This window comes from Arachis ipaensis, chromosome B07 (genome assembly GCF_000816755.2).
Source record: "Arachis ipaensis cultivar K30076 chromosome B07, Araip1.1, whole genome shotgun sequence".
Classification (NCBI taxonomy): domain Eukaryota; kingdom Viridiplantae; phylum Streptophyta; class Magnoliopsida; order Fabales; family Fabaceae; genus Arachis; species Arachis ipaensis.
Window position 1 is genome coordinate 88,242,134 of NC_029791.2, and position 22,777 is coordinate 88,264,910.

Here is a 22,777-nt window from a genome sequence, read left to right on the forward strand (position 1 = left end):
CCTAAGATCCAACTAGACACATAGCACAACCTATACGACTATAATACAATATCTAGCTACCCATGGGTTTCGCTTTTTGCATACTCATGCATTCTTTTCAATTCACATCCCATGTGCATTGTTATTATTACCTTGTCTTGGGGCATTTTTGTCCCCTTCGATTGCTTCCTCTTTTTCTATTTTTTTGTTTCTTCTATATATATATATTTTTTTCTATTTCTTTTTCTTACATTCTCATATATACACATACAATTTCTTTTTCTTTTTGGTCCCCTCTTTCTTGGGATTTCATGTATAAAAGTTTCAATGCATATGGTTCAATCACTCAATACATGAGTATGTTCCCACTTTCTAAAATTTTCAAATTCAATTACAAATACACACCTTTACATCTACCTAAGTTCCCAAGTACACTCTCCCATTTGAATGACACACACCCTAACTCACCTAAGTTAATCAAGGATCCAAATCTAGGGACATTCATTATTTTTCGCTTGGGTTTGTCGATGTGCTCTTTTTAGAACAAAAAGGGTTTATCATGGGCTCAAAATTGGTTAGCAATGGTAGATAAAAGGGTTAAGGCCATTTGGAAAAAGTGACTGTTGAAATGATGGCCTCAATCATATAAATGCATTCATACACAAAGTAATGGACATATAGAATTGACAAAGCAAGGATTACAGTCATAGAGAGAGAACAATACACACAAGAATGAGAATTAATGGTTAGAAGAAGCAAGTTTTCCGCAAATATTTTTTTAAAATTGGTAGGGTACCCCAAAACACAGTTTCTTGGGGAAGAAGTTATTATTTTGACCAAGCAACACTATAGAAACTAACTATCATGCAAGGAGTATTTACAAGCAAAACTAACTACACATTCAATGTAGCAAAAGATAAATCCATGGGTGTTGAAAGGAAGAGATTTTTACCCACGGAGATCGGTCGAACGACCTCCCCACAATTAAAATTTAGCACGGTCCTCCGTGCTACCAACAATGCACAAAGGATGGTCGGGACTGGAACCTTCACTATCCCCTCCATCACTTGGGTTTGAGGTGGATGTGAATATTTCGGGTTTCTCCATGCTAGGGGTAACACAACGCAGAAGCTTCTTGATGTAAGTGTATCGGCGTTGGTTGCGCCGCTCATATCTATCATTCTTCTATCTATCTTCCAGTGTAGATCTTCTATCCTTTGATGTGTGGATCTTTGCCGTGGTGGTGATGATGATGTGGAAGGAATAGTAGATGGAAGGGCTATGTTAAGGCCTGGGTTGTTCATGGGAAGATGTAAGTATTTTCCGCTTGGGACCACGTCGCCCTTAGCCGGAATTATGGCCTTCGTATCCATGTCTTCCCAAGGAACACCCGCAGCAGCAACTAAATCGGATACCAATGCTGGAAATGGAAAATTGCCCCAGGCGTGGACTTGTCCCATCGCTTGCTTGACAAGAAGTGGAATGTTCACCGGTCTCTCTATGAGAACACACCAAATAAGCAAGGCAAGATCCGCCATGAAGGACGACTTGTGGGTGCTAGGTAGCACATAGTGGGATAGGATCTGGGCCCAAGCTCTAGCTTCTACAGTGAGGAAGCGAGCGTCAATGCACTTGGGCCTCATCCGGAGTCGACCATGAATCCAAAATGCCTTTGGTTCAGCAATGACTCGGAGAATCGAGTCCCAGTTAAATCTAAACTTTTCTCGCTGACGCAAGACCTGTTGGTAGCCATCCATGTCACTTGGTACCGGTAAGACATTAAGCACTTGCTGAATAGACTCTTCTGAAATTGATACTTGCTTCCGGCGCACGTATACCGATTGAAGAGAGGAAAGATGGTAGTTAGTGTAGAACTCAACCACCCACGAGAGGTTGATCTCTTGTGGTTTTCTTAGAAGAAACTCCCATCCTCGTCGTTTAATGTGGGGTAGAATACAAGGAGCAACCTTGTCCAGCGGAGCGAGTAGATGTTCAGCATGATAGTTCCTCTCAACCATGGCGGGGAACACAAGTTCACAGAAGCGGTTTGGGAACTTTAAAGAATCCTTTGCCGGTTTGCTCTTCTCGTTCTCATCAATAGGAGCCGGCGCCTTCGCCTTCTTAGATAGGGGTTTAGCTCCCAATGAAGAGTGCGCCTTAGAGTTTGACCTTTGGGGTGTCCTCTTTGCGGCTGATTTCCTTGGAGCTTTCTCCTTACCTTTCTTGGTGGCCATCATAAAAAAGAAAGGGAAAAAGGAAAGCATTAAACCCAAAGAATCATCTCAACAAAAACATGCAAGTGAAAGATAGTGCCCACAAGAAATATTACAACAAAGTAATCATAGAGACATGGGTCACAACACTTGGCATGGGATGCAAGAGGGAATGAAGCATGCAAAATGGCATGAGAAGTATAATCTCAAGCATCCATAAGAAAGAGCAAGTCATGTTCAATGAGTATCTAATTAGCAAGTAATAAGCACAGTGGACTCAATGCATTCAGAAGACAACAAGTGAGTGAGGAGAAAGCACCAAATTGAAGATACATGATTGAAATAAACCAAAATGGAATATGTGCATTCCACGAACACTTGGTGTGCAATTACCAAGCAATGAGCAATTATGAGATACTCAACCAATTTGAATCCCAAAATGAAAGAGCACTCATCACATAACATCACTTACATGACAAAGACAATGAGAGACAACAAGAAGAACTATTAAAGCAAATTAAAACTCAAATTCAACATCCATGAAAAAACAAGAAAAAGGAAAAGTAAGGAAACAAAAAGCAAGTAGTATAATCATGTAACTAAAAGAGAAAATAAGTAAATCAACAAGAAAAATCTAACTAGAAGAAGAGATTATGCAAAGAAAGTAATAGATGAGATATGGAAGACGTAGAACCTTAAGAAGGAGAAAAGAAGAAAGTGAAGTTCTCTTCTTGTGAGAATGAGAAGGAGAGAAGAAGTGCAGGGCCACTGGAAGTGGTGGTGGTCGCCGGTAAGTAACCGGAAACGGTGGTGGTGGATTGTGGAAGAAGAAGAAGAAAAGAGAGGTGATGGAGAAGGAAGAAGAAAGAAATAAGAAAGAAAGTGGGATAAAGGCAGGGCGCGCAGCTTTAAAACTGATTTGCGCGACCGGCGCGCGCGCACGGTGCGCTGGCGCGTCGGTGAAGGTGGAGCGAGGGACGCGTACGCGTCAAGGGCGCCTACGCGTGAATAAAGATGTGCCCCTGGCATAGGATTGGCACAAAGTTGGCCTAAGTCTCGGGTAATTTGTACCAGAGTTAGCATGCAGCACAGGCGCGCGGATGCGCACATTGCGCGGACGCGTGCCTGAGTGAATTGGTGACCGGCGCGGATGTGCGCAGTACGCGGACGCGTCGGTGCGGGCACAGCTTAGGCACAAGCATGGCATAACTCTCTGATTTTTGTACCAGGGAGTTCTTGTAGCACCATCGGTGCACGCGAGCGCAGTGCGCTTGCGCATCGATGGTGAAATTGCAAGGGGCACGCAGGTGGCACGTACGCTGGCACGTGGGTGCCTAGCACGAAATGGGCACAAAGTGGGCATGAGTCTCAGGTTTTTCGCCCAGGAGTTTGAAATACACCTCCAGCACACACGCGCACGGTGCGCTCGCGCGCGGATGCCCTTTTTCCTTGCTTTTTTTAACACAACATAGAGAAAAGCTATTCTACACATTCTTGGCATGTGTTTAAGCTAGTAGGCAAGAAAACACTTATAAATTCATACACCATTCAAGACAAAGCATTTTCTCCAACTTCAATAATTCATCCATACCAAGAATGATGAAAACTATATGAACATCCTATCTATCCAACAAGAACAATAAAACTAACAATCCTATGCAATCAACAACATCAAGAAGTCACAAAATTCACAAGAATCTAAAGCTAAAAACAAGATGGTATACACAAGGAAGATCTTACCACGGTGGGGTGCCTCCCACCAAGCACTTTTCTTTAACATCCTTAAGTTGGACGCTCAGTCGCTTAAGCTTCTCCTCTTCTAGGTGCATCCGTTAGCAGGAACACCTCTAGATCTTTTGGGATCTTGTAGCTATGGTACTTCTTCACTCTATGTCCATTCACCTTGAAAGTTTCTTCACTCTTAGGATCAAACAATTCCACCACTCCATAGGGCTTTATCTCCTTCACCTTGAAGGGTCCTTCCCACCTAGAACGGAGCTTGCCAGGCATGAATCTAAGCCTCAAATTGTAGAGGAGAACCTCATCACCTTCTTGGAAATCCTTCTTCCGGATGTGATGGTCATGAAATGCCTTAGTCTTTTCCTTGTAAATTTGGGCATTCTCATACGCTTCATTCCTCAAACACTCGAGCTCCTCTAGCTATAATTTTCTGGCTACACCCGCCTTGGTTGGATCCATGTTGCACTGCTTTACCGCCCAATAGCCGCTCAATTTCCACCGAAAGGTGGCATGCCTTACCATAGACGATCCGGAAGGGACTCATCCCTAACGAAGTCTTGTAGGCCGTCCTATACGCCCATAGTGCATCTCCTAGCCGGAAGCTCCAATCCTTCCTTTGTGGATTAACCACTTTCTCCAAGATTCTCTTGATCTCCCGGTTGGACACTTCTCCATTAGTTTGCGGATGATAAGCAGTGGCAACCTTATGCAATACCCCATAGAGCTTGAGCAGTGCTTCTACTTTCCTATTACAAAAGTGGAATCCTTGGTCGCTCACGATTGCTCGTGGTGACCTATAACGGAATACAATGTGATTTCTAATAAAAGAAACAACGGTATTGGCGTCGTCAATGCGAGTAGGTATTGCTTCTATCCACTTTGACACGTAGTCAACCGCTAACAGAATATATAGATACCTACTTGAGTTGGGAAACGGTCCCATAAAGTCAATGCCCCATACATCAAATATCTTACAGAACAACATAGGTTGCTGAGGCATCTCATCCCTTTGGGACGTGTTTCCCGACTTCTGACACTGATGGCAAGACACACAGAACCGGTTAGCATCCTTGAATAATGTTGGCCACCAGAATCCACAATCCAACACCTTTTTAGCTGTCCTTTGTGGGCCAAAGTGGCCACCACATTCGGACGAATGGCAAGTTTCAAGAATAGGTTGAATTTCAGATTCTGGCACACATCTTCGAATTACTTGGTCCACGCCCCTCTTCCACAAGTGAGGGTCATCCCAAATGTAGTATTTGGAATCACTCTTCAACTTGTCCCTTTGGTTTTTAGAATAGTTGGGAGGAAAAATTTTCGCAACCAAGTAGTTCGCCATTGGGACAAACCAGGGAAAACTATCCGACACAGCATGCAAACTATCCAATGGGAATGAGTCATTGATCGGAAATGGGTCAAATTTTAAATTCTTAAGGTGGCTTAAATGATCCGCAACCAAATTTTGAGCCCACTCCGGTCCCTAATCTCAATGTCGAATTCTTGCAAAAGCAAGATCCAACGTATGAGTCTAGGTTTTGACTAATTCCTTGTCAATAAGTACTTTAAAGCTGCATGATCCGTGTATACCACTATCTTGGACCCTAGCAAATAAGATCTGAATTTATCTAAAGCATGAACAATAGCTAGGAGTTCCTTTTCCGAAGTGGTATAGTTGGATTCTGCTGCATCCAGTGTTTTAGAAGAGTAAGCAATGACATAAGGGAATTTACCATCGCGCTGTGCAAGTGCGGCACCTACAGCATGGTTTGATGCATCGCACATTATCTCGAATGGCAACGTCTAATTGGGGCCTTGCACAACTGGTGCTGTTGTAAGAACTCTCCTTAGCTCTTCAAACGCTTTCACACATGCACTGTCAAACTCAAAATCCACATCTTTTTGGAGTAGGCGCGACAATGGCAAAGCAATCTTGCTGAAATCTTTTAATAAAGCGCCTATAGAATCCTGCATGTCCCAAAAATGAGCGGACTTCCCTCACAGATGAGGGGTGAGGTAAAGTGGTGATAACGTCGACCTTGGCCGGGTCTACTGAAATGTCTTCATGAGATACTACATGCCCTAACACTATACATTGTCTTACCATAAAGTGATATTTTTCAAAATTCAAGACAAGGTTGGTGTCAACACATCTAGCTAAGACCTTGGCCAAGTTCTCTAAGCAACAATCAAATGAAGTTCCATAAACACTGAAGTCATCCATAAAAACTTCCAGACAATTCTCCATTAGATTGGAAAAGACACTGGTCATACACCTCTGAAAAGTAGCAGGTGCATTACATAGGCCAAATGGCATCCTTTTGTAGGCAAAGGTGCCAAAAGGGCAAGTAAATATTGTCTTTTCCTGATCTTCAGGAGTAATGTGAATTTGGAAGTAACCAGTGAATCCATCAAGAAAGCAATAATGGGATTTACCCGCCAAACGGTCCAACATCTGATCGATAAAAGGCAAAGGGTAGTGGTCCTTTCTTGTAGCGGCGTTCAACCTTCTATAGTCGATGCACACTCGCCACGCATTTTGTACTCTCTTGGTGACCACTTCGCCATCATCCTTTTTAACCGCAGTGATGTCTGATTTCTTGGGAACAACCTGGACCGGGCTCACCCATTCACTGTCAGAAATTGGGTATATGATACCCGCATCAAGTAGTCTAGTGACCTCCTTCTTTACCACATCAAGGATGGTCGGGTTGAGCCTCCTTTGCGGTTGCCTAACCGGTCTAGCTCCGTCTTGGAGAAATATACGATGCATGCACTTGCGAGGGTCAATCCCCACAATATCAGCTAGGCTCCAACCAATTGCCTTCTTGTACTTTCTTAGAACATCTAGGAGCTTTTCTTCTTCTTCACTAGAAAGATCACTAGCAATAATAACCGGAAACTTTTGGTTGTCCTCTAAGAAAGCATACTTCAAATGAGATGGAAGAGGCTTCAGTTCACTCTTTGCCTCAAGCTTCATCAAGCCCACAAAGTTCACTCTCATAAACTTTCTCTTGTTCATCCTCTTGGTCATCCGTCTCTTCAACAATAGGGTAGCATAGCTTGTTGTGGTCTTCTTCGTGCACTTCCGCTACCACTTCATCAATTACATCACATCGGAGAACGGAATGCTCTTCGGGAGGATGCTTCATGGATTCTTCCAAATTAAACTTGATAGTCTGGTCTCCAACCTCAAAGGAATATGTGCCGGTGAAGGCATCTAACTTGAATTTAGAGGTTTTAAGGAAGGGTCTACCAAGTAGAACAGAGGATGAGCTTCTATTTTCTGTTGGAGGCATTTCAAGGATGTAAAAGTCAACCGGAAAGACCAAGTCCTTGATTGCCACAAGTACATCTTCTGCTATTCCCATCACAGTGATCACACTCTTATCGGCTAATGCAAACTTTGCCACCGACTTCTTTAATGGAGCTAAATTCAGCCGCACAAAGATAGAAAGTGGCATGATGCTTACGCAAGCTCCTAGGTCACACATACAGTCATGAAAAGTGCACCCACCAATACAACAAGACACCAAACAAGGTCCAGGGTCACCACATTTCTTTGGAATATGTTCCATCAAGGAAGAAATTGAACTACCCAAGGATAATGTCTCCAACTCTCCTATCCTATCTTTGTGTGTACACAAGTCTTTCAGAAAATTTGCATACTTCGGAATTTGTTGGATAGCATCAAGAAGCGGTATGGTTACCTCAACTTTCTTGAACACTTGAAGCATGTTTAAATCGAATTCCAGAGTCTTCTTTGCTTTCTTCACCAACGAAGGGAATGGGATAGGAACGAACTCATCCACTATAGCTTTCCTCTTCGGTTCTTTAAGGCTTACTCCTTTTTCATCATGCCTTTTGTCTACCACCTCCTCTTCATGTGGAGCTTCAACAACCACTTCTTCCTCATGAATGTCTTCCATGACCCTAGGAGGTATCTCCTCCAATGTAGTCCCCGACCGTAGAGTGATGGCATTGAGACCGCCCTTGGGGTTTGGTTGGGATTGGGAAGGAAGGCTAGAAGAGCCTGAGGGTTGGTTGGTATTATTAGAGGAGGACACAGACATCTTCGAAATCATGTCGATAAGATTGGCCAATTGAGCACCCATGGTATCAAATTGAGCCTTGTAGCTCTCGTCCCGTTTCTCCATAGCAGCTCTAAGCTCATCAAATTGATTGGTGGAAGATGAAGAGGATTGGTTGGATTGTTGTCTATGGTGTGGTGCTTGGTATTTGGTGTAGTTGTTTTGGTTTTGGTTGTGGTGATTTTGGTTGGCTTGGTTGTTGTTGTTGTGGTGGTATTGAGATGAAGATTGGTTGTTATTATAATGAGAAGAAGAATTTTTCCATCTTTGGTTTTGATTGCTCCCTTGTGCATTATCCCTCCATCCTTGATTTTGATTACTACCATGAGAGTAGTTATTTTGGCCTTGAGAAGGATAGGGTGGACGGTTGTTATAGTTCACATTGGCCACGACAAGGGCATGCTCCTCTTGAATTTGGTGGCATTGATCGGTGTAATGTGTGGTGCTAGAGCACAAACCACAAATTCTATGAGGGCCTTCAAGTTGAGCAACTTGAGGTGGGGCTTGGATGGCTTGGATGGAGTAGTATTCCTTTTGATCTTTTTGTATTTGCGTGAGGATAGTGGTCATGTCCCCAAGCGCCTTGGTTAAGCTTGCTTCGGAAGGGGATGGTTCTACCACACCCTTGAGAGTATTACTTCTTACCCTTACATGTTGTGTAGCCTCGGCAACATCATTTATCAATTTCCAAGCTTCTCCCTCTGTCTTGTTTTTTGAAAGGGAACCGCCACTAGAAGCGGTGAGCAATCTTCTATCTTCCACACAAAGACCTCCGGTAAAGTAGCTAATGAGCAAGTGAGTGTTCAATCCATGATGTGGACAAGATTCCAATAGCCTCTTGAACCGAGTCCAATACTCATACAAACTCTCTTGATCCTTTTGATTATACCCGAAATCTTCTTCCGGATGTAGTCGGTCTTCTCCGGTGAGAAGAATTTATCTAGAAACTCTCTTCTCAAGAAATCCCAATTAGTCACAATCTCATCCGATTGTGAATAAAACCACATCTTTGCTTGCCCTTCAAGAGAGAAAGGGAAGGAAAAAACCATAATAGCCAACTCATCAGCTCCATGCCTTCGAGCCGTAGAACAAGCAACTTGAAAATCTCTTAGATGTCGGATGGGATCTTGACCCGGCAACCCATGATACTTAGGAAGCAGATTTATCAAGCTACTCTTCAACTCAAAGTTTGGATCAAGGTTGGGATACCTTGCTTGTAAAGGTTGAAGTATGATATCCGGAGCTCCTTGCTAATGCAAAGTGATCCGTCGTGGCTCCGCCATGTATGGCTCACCTGTAGGATGCACAGATGTATTAGTAGTGCCAACAGAAGAATATGAAGTAGCGGACTCCAAGTAACTCTTGGTGCCGTCTAGTGATTCGGTATGTTCCTCAAGAGAGGCCGAAGTACTAGCCATATAATCTAACTGCCGTCTAGCTTGCCGAGTGTGTAACAAAGTTCTTTCAATCTCAGGATCGAACTCGGCTAAACTAGAATTCGGTTGAGACCGAGTCATAAAACTTGGGAGTCATAGCACACATACAAAAGAAATCTAAACTACAGCTAAGTATTAAAAGAAAGTAAACTATCTACAATATTCACATATGCACATAACCAATATCAAGGCATATGTTGCAACCATTCCCCAGCAACGGCGCCAAAAATTTGATGCACCTCGTGGACTATGTTGGTATAAAAATTCTCACTAAAATCCCATTGCAAGTATAGCTCTTCCCAACAACAATCCTCGAGTATCAAATTTAGAAGGAATTGGTTGTCACTAGTTCAACCCCGATAAAATTAACCGAAGTATTCAAACCTCGGGTCATCTCACAAGGAATGGGCAAACATGTGCTTCAACATTGGTTAGAAATTCGGGGTTGCAAGTCATGAGCAAGAAATTAAACTAGGAATCTTAACAAGCAAGTAATCTTGGAATGCAAGAAACTAATTCAAACAACTAGAGCAAATTGTAAATAATTCCAAACTCATAAGATAACATCCAATGTAATTCTATTCTAAACTAAATAAGTAACTATAACTGAGACAAGGCAATTGAGGTTTTTGGATTTTCAAATATGAATAATAAAAGCAACTCTTGGCTAGACATGGGAATTGGGGTCACTATCCTTGTCTAATAACCATATCTTGACAATTATGAGGAACCAAACTCATTAAGTTTACTTCTATACTTGAAGTATGTTAAATGGTTTGGTCAACATCAACCCATAAGGTCTAACCTAACTACTAATTAACTTAGTAGTAGGCTAGTGTCAATGGTTATCAAATTGACCACTAAGGGTTCCCAAATCATCAAATCCATTAGACCCAATGACTCAAGCTTACCTAATTCCCTTAGCCTAGGCCAAGCGTAAAGAGAACTACTCCATAATCAAAGGAAACATTTCATCAAACACATGGTAAGCATTAATAAAAGACCTATTCAAATTGTAATTAAATTGGAACTAACATGTACCCACTAATAATTATCAACATACAATCACTCAAACAACACAATTAATCATGGAAATCATCAATGCAACAATAACAAATCAAGATCTACAAGATTCATGAAATGGGTACAAAATAACAAACAACAAGGAAACATAAAAATAACACAAGATCTAAGCAAAATTATACTAGAAAATTCAAATTAAACAATTAAAATTAGTAATTGACAAGATCCAATTCAGAATTCAACAAGGAAAGATCAAATTAAAACTAAATCTAGAGAGGAACAAGGGTTTCTCTCTCTAGAGGAACAAAGAACCAAAAACTAGCTAAAATTGTGTCTAAGTGTAAAATGATTGATCCCCCCCCCCTTTCCCCTAGCATCCTTGGGTCTTTTCCATGCAGAAACAGCTTGAATTTGGGCCTGATGAGCCTCAGAAATTGCCAGGCACGATTTCTTTTAATGATGTCACGTGCAGCTTTCTGCGCGTGCGCGCCGTGCGTGCGTGCGTGCCGTGCGTGCGTGCGCGCTGATTATTTTTGTGATCCACGCGTGCGCACCATGTGCGCGCACGCGTCCATCAGATTTCTCTGATCTGCACGGATGTGTCCATCCTTGCGCGCCGCTTCCAGCAATTCACATCCACGCGTGCGCGTGAAGTGCGCGTGCGCTTCCATTTCGAAGTTCCCAAAATCCAAGTCTTCATGTTCCTTCCTTTTGTGTGTGCTTTCTTTCTCTCTTCTAGGCCATCCTTGCCCTATAATTTCTGAAATCACTCAACAAACGTATCATGGCATCAAATGACAATAAAAGAGAATCAAAATATAGCAATTCTAAGACAAAATAGCATGTTTTTCATCATGGAGCAATATTAGGAAGGGAACACAAAACCATGCAATTCTAGTGAATAAGTGTGAGAAATATTGACAAAACCTCCAAATTCTACACAATATAAACAACAAAATTGGGGTTTTTCACGCCGTTGCCGGGGAAATGTAATGGTGCTATGTTTTTGGCTATTGTATATATTGTGAATAGCTTGATTTTTGGTTTGCTTGTTAGTTTTTGCTAGTTTTAGGATTTGGTTTTCTTTGTTCCTTGTTAGTTTTTATTTTTGTTTTCTCTTTCACCATGAATTCTCATCACTTTGGCTACGAGTGTGATTCAAACTATGTTGTAGGAAATAAAAGCTTCAATGAGGATGTGCATCAAGAATTTGGAAATCAAAGGTGGGAGGAGCCCCAAGCTTATGGACAACTTTCTTGGCAACAACCTCCTCCGGACTCTTATGAGTATAATCCTAATCCTAATGCATACTAATCAAATGTAGTTGATGACCCTTATTGTGATTGTCAACCACAACCACCGCATACATATGACCCTTTCCCTCAACATAGCCCTCAACAACCATACTCAAAAGCCTCATATCACCATCCACCTCTATATGATTCCAACCCATACCTACCATACCAACCACCATATGAACCATATCTAGAGCCACCACCATTCTAACACCAATACTCCCAAGAACCACAAATTCCATACACACCACCTCAAGACTTTCACCAATATGAACCACCTTCCGACTATAATGCCTTTCCCTTAAACAATGAAACCTCTCTTCTACCACCACCTTCATCGGGAGATCTAGTGCGTGAGCAACAAGAACTTCTAGCTAGCTGTATGAAGCACGAAGAAGAGTTCCAGAAAATAGAAGCCGTGCTCGCTACTATAGCGGAAGCTGTTCATACCCTGGGTCAAGCTATATGACCCGGGCTGATTGACGACAAGTCGACCGACCTCTTCAGGTCAGGATTACTCGACCTCTTCTTAAAGAGTTTGGACAAATCACCAAGGAGAAGCCCAAAAAGGGCCCAAACAGAGGAACACGACCCAAATCCAAAGGCAGCCCAAGCCTAGAGAGATAAGGGTGGTTCCCATAAAGATAAGATGGCTTCACTCAAAGATAAGATAAGATAACTATCTTATCTCTAGAAAGGTCACTCCACACCATTATAAATACACTGGAGCACCTAGGTATAACTCATACTTTGATTCTACAAAAAACCTGTTTAATACCCTTGCTAACTTAAGTATCGGAGTCCCTTGCAGGTACAACCACCCTCCAGTGACGAAGGATCAGCAGCATTCGCAGTCCCAACAAGTCAGACACGGACGCTCTGGCTACCACAGCAGATCTCCTCCGAGATCCAACAAGTCGGACACGGCAACTCCGGCCACAACAACAGATCTCGTCCGAGATCGACCTACAGTTTCAGGTAACCCTCGAAACATTGGCGCCTTTGCCGGGGACCTGGAACTCATCCCATTACCATGGTAGACAACCTTGACAACAACCACGACTCCGAATTGGAGGAGAGAACCCCGCATAAGAATGCGAATAATACACCAAAGGATACGCCTCAACCAAACAAAGACAAAAATTCACCAAACACGGAAATCATGGAGGCCCTAGAAGTTCAACAAAATCTCCTCAAACAGCTCAAAAAAGAGGTCGAACATCAACGAAAAGTTGAAAGAAACCTCTAGAGAGAAACTAGGTGACACCGAGAGTTGGAGGATAAACTCCTAAAACTCGAAGCTGACCTAAAAACCAAGACTACACGATCCAGTCATGAAGATAACCCCCGCAAAGATCAAGACCCATTCACTAAAGAGATCATGAAAGCCAAAGTCCCAAAGGACTTCAAAGCTCCCAACATGACCCCATACGACGGCACATCAGATCCAAGCCATCATCTCAGTAATTTCAGAAGCAGAATGTACCTCAACGACGCATCGGACGCTATTCGATGCAAAGCTTTCCCAATAACCCTAACAAAAATAGCAATTAAGTGGTTTGACAGTCTGCCCCCGAGATCCATCACAAGTTTCGATGACCTAGTCAAGAAATTTCTTGCCAGATTCTCCATCCAGAAGGACAAAACCAAGCACGCCCCAAGCTTATTGGTGATCAAACAAGGAGATCGGGAAAGTCTTCGCAACTATATAGAAAGATTCAACAAAGCATGTTTGGACATACAAAGTCTGCCAATAGAAGCAGCCATTATGCGCCTCATCAATGGCCTACGAGAGGGAACTTTTAGTCACTCCATATCAAAGAAACATCCCACATCTCTAAATGAAGTGCAAGAATGAGCAGAGAAGTAGATCAACATGGAGGAAAACTCTCGATTAGGAGAGAAATCAAAATCCGGATTCTCCAACTCCTCCCGGGATAAGGAAAAAGAGTCCAAGAAAAAAGAAGATCAGCATGGAGAAAAGATCAAGAAATACCACAATTACACCCCCTTTCGGGTGTCTCTTGTAGATGTCTATCGAGAAGTATGCCATACTGAGAAAATTTCACCACCTCGAGCAATTAAAAGTAAGAAAAGAGGCAGAAATTGGACAGAATATTGTGAATACCACCGAATCTATGGACATCCCACCAACGAATGCTTCGACTTGAAAAATATCATAGAAAAACTGGTAAGAGAAGGAAAACTAGATCAGTACTTAGCCAGCAGAGCAGACGAACCAAGAAAAAGAAGAAGGGACGAAGATGTCGGACGAACTGAACGGCCACTTCGTACACCGGAGAGGCATGTCCACATGATACATGGAGGATTTGTGGGAGGAGGAATCTCCAAATCATCTCGCAAAATACATCTTAAAGAAGTATATCTTGTTGAGGGAGGAAAAGAAGCACTCGACATCTCCACTATCACCTTTACTAAAGAGGACGTAGCTGGCATCATCTCGGGGCATGACGATCCCATGGTCATCACTATCATATTGGCCAATGCTAACCTCCACCGCACAATGGTGGACCAAGGAAGCTCGGCTGATATATTGTTTAAAACCGCCTTCGACAAACTCGGCCTAGAGAAAAAAGAGCTCAGAGCATACCTGAACAATTTATTTAGACTAGGAGACTCTCCAATCCAACCACTTGGATACATCTCACTATACACAACCTTTGGAGAAGGAAACCGGTCAAGGACACTCAACATAGACTATATCGTGGTCGACGTGAGTTCAGCTTACAATGCCCTAATAGGTTGGACAATGCTAAATCAGATCACCGCAGTAGTCTCAACTCCACATCTATGCATGAAGTTCCCAACTACAAAAGGGATAGCTACTATAAAAGGAGACCAGAAAATAGCGCGTCGCTATTACAACGAAAGTCTGAACCTCATAGGCAAAGGAGAAGAAATCCACACCATCAAACTCGGGGGAATTCGAGGTCGGGAAGAACTTAATCCACAACCTGAAGGCGAGATAGAAAAAGTCCAGATCGGAGATGTCCCAGATAAAACAACCAATATTGGCGCAATCCTAAAAGAGATGTAAAGGAGTTCCTGATACAGTTATTAAATGATAACGTCGACCTCTTCGCATGGAAGGCCGCAGACATGCCGGGCATAAAACCTAAACTAATGTGCCACAAACTGGCAGTATATCCAGGATCTCGACCAGTACAGCAGAGGCGTAGAAATCTCGGACCGAAAAGTTCCCAAGTTGTGGAAGAACAGGTACAAGCTCTACTAGAGGCAGGATTCATAAGAGAAGTCAAGTACCCACTATGACTAGCCAACGTCGTCCTGGTAAAGAAATCAAATGGGAAGTGGTGGATGTGCACCGACTACACCGATCTCAACAAAGCTTGCCCGAAAGATCCCTATCCACTCCCAAGTATCGATGCCCTAGTGGATGCCTCCTCCAGATACAAATACCTCTCGTTTATGGATGCTTATTCGGGATACAATCAAATCCCGATGTATCCACCTGATCAAGAAAAAACCTCATTCTTAACGCCAAAAGCAAACTACTGCTATGTAGTCATGCCATTCGGACTCAAAAATGCAGGAGCCACTTATCAAAGATTAATGAACAAGGTCTTCGCAGACCACATCGGGAACGTCATGGAAGTATACGTGGACGACATGTTAATAAAAACACAAAGTGAAGAGTCGTTACTGTCCGACCTCACCCAAGTATTCGACACTATAAGAAGGCATGGTATACGACTTAACCCTGCAAAATGCACCTTCGCAGTAGAAGCTAGTAAATTCTTGGGTTTTATGCTAACACAAAGAGAAATTGAGGCAAATTCAGATAAATGCCAGGCTATACTCAACATGAAGAGTTCGACTAATGTTAAAGAGGTACAACAACTCAATGGAAGATTGGCAGCCTTGTCTAGATTTCTAGCTAGATCGGCAATAAGATATCTCCCCTTCTATGCCACCCTAAGAAATGGAAAGAGGTTTGAATAGACAACAGAGTGTGAGCAGGCCTTCCATGATTTCAAAAGATTCCTGTGACAACCACCTATTCTAACTCGGCCACGGGAAGGAGAACCACTTGTATTGTACCTCGTAGTAGGAAATCGGGCAATAACCTCAGCACTGGTCCGACATGACGACAGTGGACAACAACCTATATACTTCATCAGCAAAGCATTACAAGGGTCCAAACTGAACTATCAAAAAATAGAAAAATTCGCCTATGCTCTTATACTAACATCTCGACGACTTCGCCCATATTTCCAAGCCCACATCATCAGGGTTCGGACCAACCAGCCCATAAAAGGTATTCTGCAGAAAACAGATTTACCAAGCCAAGGACCCTACCATGAAAAAGTACTTAGACAAAACCAGGTAACAGCTCGGACAACTTGAGGAATATGAAGTCTGCCACATACCCCGGGAACAGAATGCTCAAGCTAATGTACTCTCAAAACTAGCCAGCACCAAACCAGGGGGCAACAATAGAAGCCTCATCCAAGAGATGCTGCAGAACCCGTCAATCTCGGAAGAAGAAAAGGTCCTAGCCATAACAGGTCTGGATCAAGGATGGATGACTCCCATAATTAATTATCTCAAAACAGAAATACTCCTTACAGATAAGAAGGAGGCAAAGAGGTTAAAATGAGTGGCACAATACTACATCATCATAAACAATACTCTATACAAAAGAGGGATTTCAATACCACTGTTAAAATACGTGCCGACTTCCAACACAAAAGAAGTCTTACAAGAAGTACACAGTGGCATCTGTGGCAACCATCTCAGAGCACAAGCTCTCACGAAAAAGGTACTCCGGGCCGAATTCTATTGGCCAACTTTATAAAAAGAAGCAATGGAATTCGTAAAGACATGTCCACCATGTCAGAAGCATGCTAATTTTCATATCGCCCCACCAGAGGAGCTCATCAGCATAACCTCACCTTAGCCATTTGCAAAATGGAGACTCGACCTCCTTGGGTCATTCCCTCAAGGATCAGGACAGGTCAAGTTCCTCATCATCGAAGTAGACTATTTTACAAAATGGATTGAGTCAAAACCCCTAGTCAACGCCACTACTCAAAGAAGTTGAAAATTCTTATATAGAAATATTATCACAAGGTTTGGGTTCCCATACTCCGTCACCACAGATAATGGCACTCAATTCACAGATGCAGGCTTCAGAAAATTGGTGGCCGACTTGAAAATTAAACACCAATTCATATCCGTATAACATCCCCAGGCCAATGGACAGGCAGAAGCCGCCAATAAAGTTATATTAGCCGGCTAAAACGGAGATTAAAGGATGCAAAGGGAGCCTGGGGCTGAAGAGCTCCCACAAGTCCTATGGGCATATCGGACAACTCCACACTCCACCACAAAGGAATCACCTTTCCAATTAGCTTACGGAATAGAGGCAATGTTCCCAGCGAAGGTCGAAGAAGGATCACCCAGAGTAATCTACTACAATGAAGAGGCCAATTTCCTACTTCAAAAGGAGGAACTCGACCTACTTCCAAAAATTTGAGAAAGAGCTCGAATCAAGGAAGAGGCGTTAAAATGTCGAATGGCCTCAAGATACAACCAAAAAGTAGTACAGCGAGGTTTTGCCGAGAACGATCTCGTCTTAATCCGAAATGATATCGGAACAAGTCGACCTGGAGAAAGAAAGCTGGCAGCAAAGTGGAAAGGACCCTACCGAGTCGTAGAAGTACTCGGAAAGGGATACTACAGGTTGACCGAACTCGAAGGGCAAGAGCTTCCAAGGTAATAAAGATCTTAGGATGAGGTGCACTCTATTTTCTGAAAAAGTTTTTTTAACGAGGCACCGAGCCAAGATCCATGAACTACCTGACTTAGAGGGATAAAATTCCCACATGTATATACTTGCATTTTCTTTATTTTGAATAAAGTTTTTAGATTTTCTACAAATCCTCTTATCAAGACGCATTAATCTGAAACGCAAAAAAGTCATCGCCCGATTATAAAGCTACAGATCGGCAGAAAGTGAAAATCAAATTCACTGCTTGATAATGATAAAGACCAACGAAGATGAAAACCTCAAAAGGTCGACCAAACAGGAATCAAACCCAATTTCTACAAAATCGACAAAGATGAAAAGGAGACAAAAACAGAATAATGCAAGAAGTTATCGAAAGTAATCCATAGAAAGGACCTGACGAGGTCTTAATAAAAATGGGTTGCTAAAAATAACTTAAAGACAGGCCGACGTAAAGAAGTCAGACCAGTCGACCACAATAACCAAAGTTATAAAAAGTAAATCCCTGGAAAGAGGTCTGGCCAGCCCTAAAAAAGAGGATTACAAAAAATAACTTAGAAGGTACCAACATGATGAAGTCGGCCCAAACCAAAAGTTATAAGAAGTAATCCATAAAAGAGACCTGACAAAGGTCCAAATGAAATGGATTACTAAAAATAACTTAGAAGGGACCGACATGATGAAGTCAGCCCAAACCAAAAAGTTATAAAAGTAATCCATAAAAGAGACCTGACAAAGGTCCAAATGAAATGGATTACTAAAAATAACTTAGAAGGGACCGACATGATGAAGTCAGCCCAACAAAATCATAAAAAATAATCCATAGAAGAGACCTGACAAAGGTCCAAATAAAATGGATTACTAGAAATAACTTCAGACAAACCAAGATGAGGAAGTCGGAAAAATTGCAGAAATATAAAAAAGTAAATTTGTAGGATTTACAAAAAATGAAGACATCGATCAACAGAAGGTATGCGCCATAAGGGACTCCAAATTGGACCCAGAAAGCCATAACCTTAATCTACAAAGGTAATCAGAAGAGGTCAGAGGATAAAATCCCCACACCCTGAAGATTCCTAGAAAGTGCTAAAGGCAAACAACCGACAAGCATATCGCGAAAAAACAAAGTTGTTATAATAAACAGTCTCAAGAGGCCACCTGAAGTCGACCCCTAGAGACTTGAAAAACTACTTTTTTTTTTCAAAATAAGGTTGCTAAAAAAAGCAACTAAAGTATCCAGAGTCAAAACAAACCACCAAATTACAGAAGTAAAAGTTTAAAAGCCCACAGACTGGGCTGTATATCAGACGCCAAAGAAAAATTACAAAGGGTCCAACGATTTCCCAGTAGCAACATCTCGGGGTGATGGAGGACGAGTTTGAAGGGTTACTGCATCTACCGTCCCATCATCTCGATTTAAGATCTGGACATCAGGATCAGACTTGGGCTTATCGATTTAAGATCTTGATTTTGCATATTGGTTCTCATTTCTTCCCATAATTTTTTTCATGTCCTCACACTCCTTGTAAAGGTTTGCAAGCATAGCTTCCATTTTGGACATTTTGTCATCATCATGTGGTGATAGTTGGTTGAAAGTGGGGTGTTGAGGCTGATTGGCTTGTGAATAGAGTTGGTTGTTTTGTGGTTGTGTGTTCTGAAAGTGGTATGGCTCTTGTGGGTAATGAAATGAGTTTTGTGGACTGTGAAAGGAATTTTGTGTGTAGTAGAATAAATTTTGTTAGTGGTGGAATGAATTGTATGGGTCTGGGAAGGAATTTTGTGTTGAAGCATACTCAAATGATGAAGGATTTTGACTTGTAAAACTGGGAGGTGAAGTTAGATAATTAAGAGGTGATGACTCTTGATGAATGGGGTATGAATGAGTGAAATCTCTTTGATTATTATCTTCCCAGCCACAATTTGAGTAGTGATCAATTTCACCAAAATATGGACCATTTTGTGGCTCTGGGAAGTACCCTATTTCAGCTTCTTGATGCTCCCACCACCATGAGCATAATAATATGAATCATTCTGTGGTGGTGGAGAGTTTCTCATGAATTTTGGTTGACCAGAATATGATGGATGCTTCCTTCTTTCTTGCAAGATGCCCTGTCTCAAACAATAGTCACCAAAAGACATTGGATGCTCCTTTCTTTCTTGCAAAAGGCTCTGTCTCAAACAATAATCACCAAAAGACATTGGAATTTCCATAGTGAGACAATATCACAAACAGCTAGTGGTTAGTGTGCTAAAAAGGAAATGAACAAGGAAAAATTACTCAAAGTGCAGAAAATAGTAGTAACAAACTAAAACAGAAACTATTAACAAAAAAAAAAAGAAAAATTGCTCAATCTAGTTATCTTCCAATTTAATCATTGTCAATACAAAACCAATCCCCAACAACGGCACCATAAACTTGATATGCGAAAACTTGCCTCTCGACAATTTTCCTACCGGTAAGTGTACCAGATTGTCGTCAAGAAAAAACTCAAAAAAGAGTGAGGTCAAATTCCACAGAGATTGGTAGATCGATCAATTATAATTGGAGAATTATGCTAGTTGAGCGAAATCGGAATTGAATTGAGAATTGCAGAAAGTAAAATTGGCGGGAAACTTAAATTGCACGAAATTAAAGAAACAGAAAATTAAATTGCAAGGAATTAAAGTGCAGAAAGTTAAATTGCAAGAAATTAAATGGGAAGGGGGAATTAGCATGAAATTAAAGAGCAGAAAGTAAATAGAATGGGTAGATCAAAGAATGGGGGATTCATTGGGTTTAAGAGATGTACAATTCTCCGGATCAAATTCATTTTCATCTCTTCCACAATCAATGTATTCATTAATCTCCTTGGCAATCTTAAGCGATTAGATCCCAATTCTTTGGCTCACCAATTTCTCTAAGCATGAACAATTGCCCAATTCCTTGATTTAAGTGCTCATGGGAAGAGATGAAGTTTAGTAATTGATTATACCACACAATTTCATAGATCAAAGTGTTGGTAGGATTACATGTCACTATATCCATCCAAACTCCAATCTAATCCAATGTGAGAAAGCATTTCTAGCATGATCTCCTCATTCCTCTTCCAAGGTTCCAAGGAGTTCCAATTATGAATAGCTTATTTCCCAAGATAACTATCCAATTAGATGAAGAACGAAAGCTTTCTAGCAAAATCAAGAGAAAAGAAAGAAGAAGATGAATGAAAACTAATATTGATCCATTGAATTACACAGAGCTCCCTAACCCAATGAAATGGGGTTAGTTGGTCATAGCTCAATTCAATTTACAGAGAAAAGAAAATGCAGATAAGTAAAGAAGTACAAAAGGAAAAATTGCAGAAAAAGAAAGTACATCAAACAAAAGGAAAATTTGCAGAGGAAAATGAAAATCAGGGTCTGAACCCCTAGAGCCCCTACAGGGCCTCCCGAGAAGCTCCTTCAATCTTCAACAACACTTCTATTTATAACCCTCTTCTTATCTTCAATTGGATCAAGTATTTAGATGCGGGCCTTGGCCTTGATTGAAGCAATGAGGAATGATTCTTATAATGGGCATTGGCAACTAACTTTCATATTCTGTATAGGTGCAATTTGGAATTGAATTGGCTTTAACGTTGGTGATCACGTTTGAGGGCAAACGTTGAGCCAAACATCCATTGAAAAATGGTTTCTGGTTTGCTGTCATTGACGTTTGATCCAACGTTGGAGGGCCAATGTTCTACTATTCACGCGTATGCGTGACCTATGCATACGCGTGAATGGTCAAATTTGCCATTTCAAGCGTGCGCGTGGTTGGGCTGAAAAAGTATGTTCATGCATACGCGTCGATTCAAAATTCTCAACTCCAACTTCTGAAATTTTATCACGGATGTTGGAGGCTAACATTTGAGGTAACGTTGGACCTCCAACGTTTGCACATCCACGCATGCACGTCACTAACGTGTGCGCGTGGATGCCAGATTTTCAAGTTCCAAACTGAATGTTGCAAATCAAGCTTTGGGACGTCACTTTGTCCTCTTGTTAACGTTACAAATTTCATGCTCACTATATACTATTATATATGGTTGGAAAGCTCTGACTGTCAGCTTTCTAACCCAACTGAAATCACCTCAATTGGACATCTGCAACTCAAGTTATGCTCCTTTGGAGGGGACAGGGTCGCTGGCGTCGCAGTGCAACATTGGAGGCAACGTTGGACCTCCAACGTTTGCACCAACGTTGGGAACATTTCCAGATTCGGAAGCTCAAACGTGCTGTCCACCCCAAACTATTATATATTATTGAAAATTCCTGAATGTTTACTTTTCAATGCCGTTGGAAGCACATCATTTGGATCTCCACAGCCCGAGTTATACTCCATCGAAGGTGTAGATGTCAGCTGGCCTTACTACAGGTTGGTACCATGTTCGTTTATGCAATTTTTGGGTCGGTTTTCTCACTCAATTTTAGTGTCCACTATGTAGTGCCATATATTATTGGAAATCTCTTGATTCCTACTTTCTAATGCTTTTAGAATCACCACATTTGGAGCTCTGTAGCTCAAGTTATTCTTATTGGAAGTATACCCCTTCAGGCTGTGGGGAGTGACGTTTCCAGCAACGTTGGAGCACCAACTTTGGCTCCAACGTTGCTTCCCTTTGCCTCCTCTCATGGCCTCCTTGTTGCTTCTTTGCCTTTCCTTTTCTTAGCTTCCTTTCCACCTATCATTAACCAAACAAAATGCATCAAATCTTTGCTAATCTCACAAGAAATTGCATCATTCATAATCAACAAGTAAACATAGCAAAATTCTTATGAAAATGCATCAGAATAACAATGTTTGATTAAATCAAGGCATGCACAAATTTATCATCTAAATACTTACTTATTACCTAAGAAATGCATGAAACTGCTCTAAAAAAACTAAAAATGGCTTGTGAAACTAGCCAAGATACCCTGGCATCAGCTACCATAAAGGGGGACCAAAAACTCGCGCGACGCTGCTACAACGAAAGTCTAAACCTTAAAGGCAACCCCAGAGGAAAGGAAACCAATACTATAGAACTCGGGGGAATCCGAGCTCGTGAAGAACTCCACCCTCAACCAGAAGGTTGGACCGAAGAAGTTCAAATCAGAGACACTTGAGACAAAATAACAAACAGAGGGGCGAATCTACGAGGAGACCTAAAGGAGCTGCTAACAAAGCTCCTAAAGGATAATTCTGACCTCTTTGCATGGAAGGCCACCG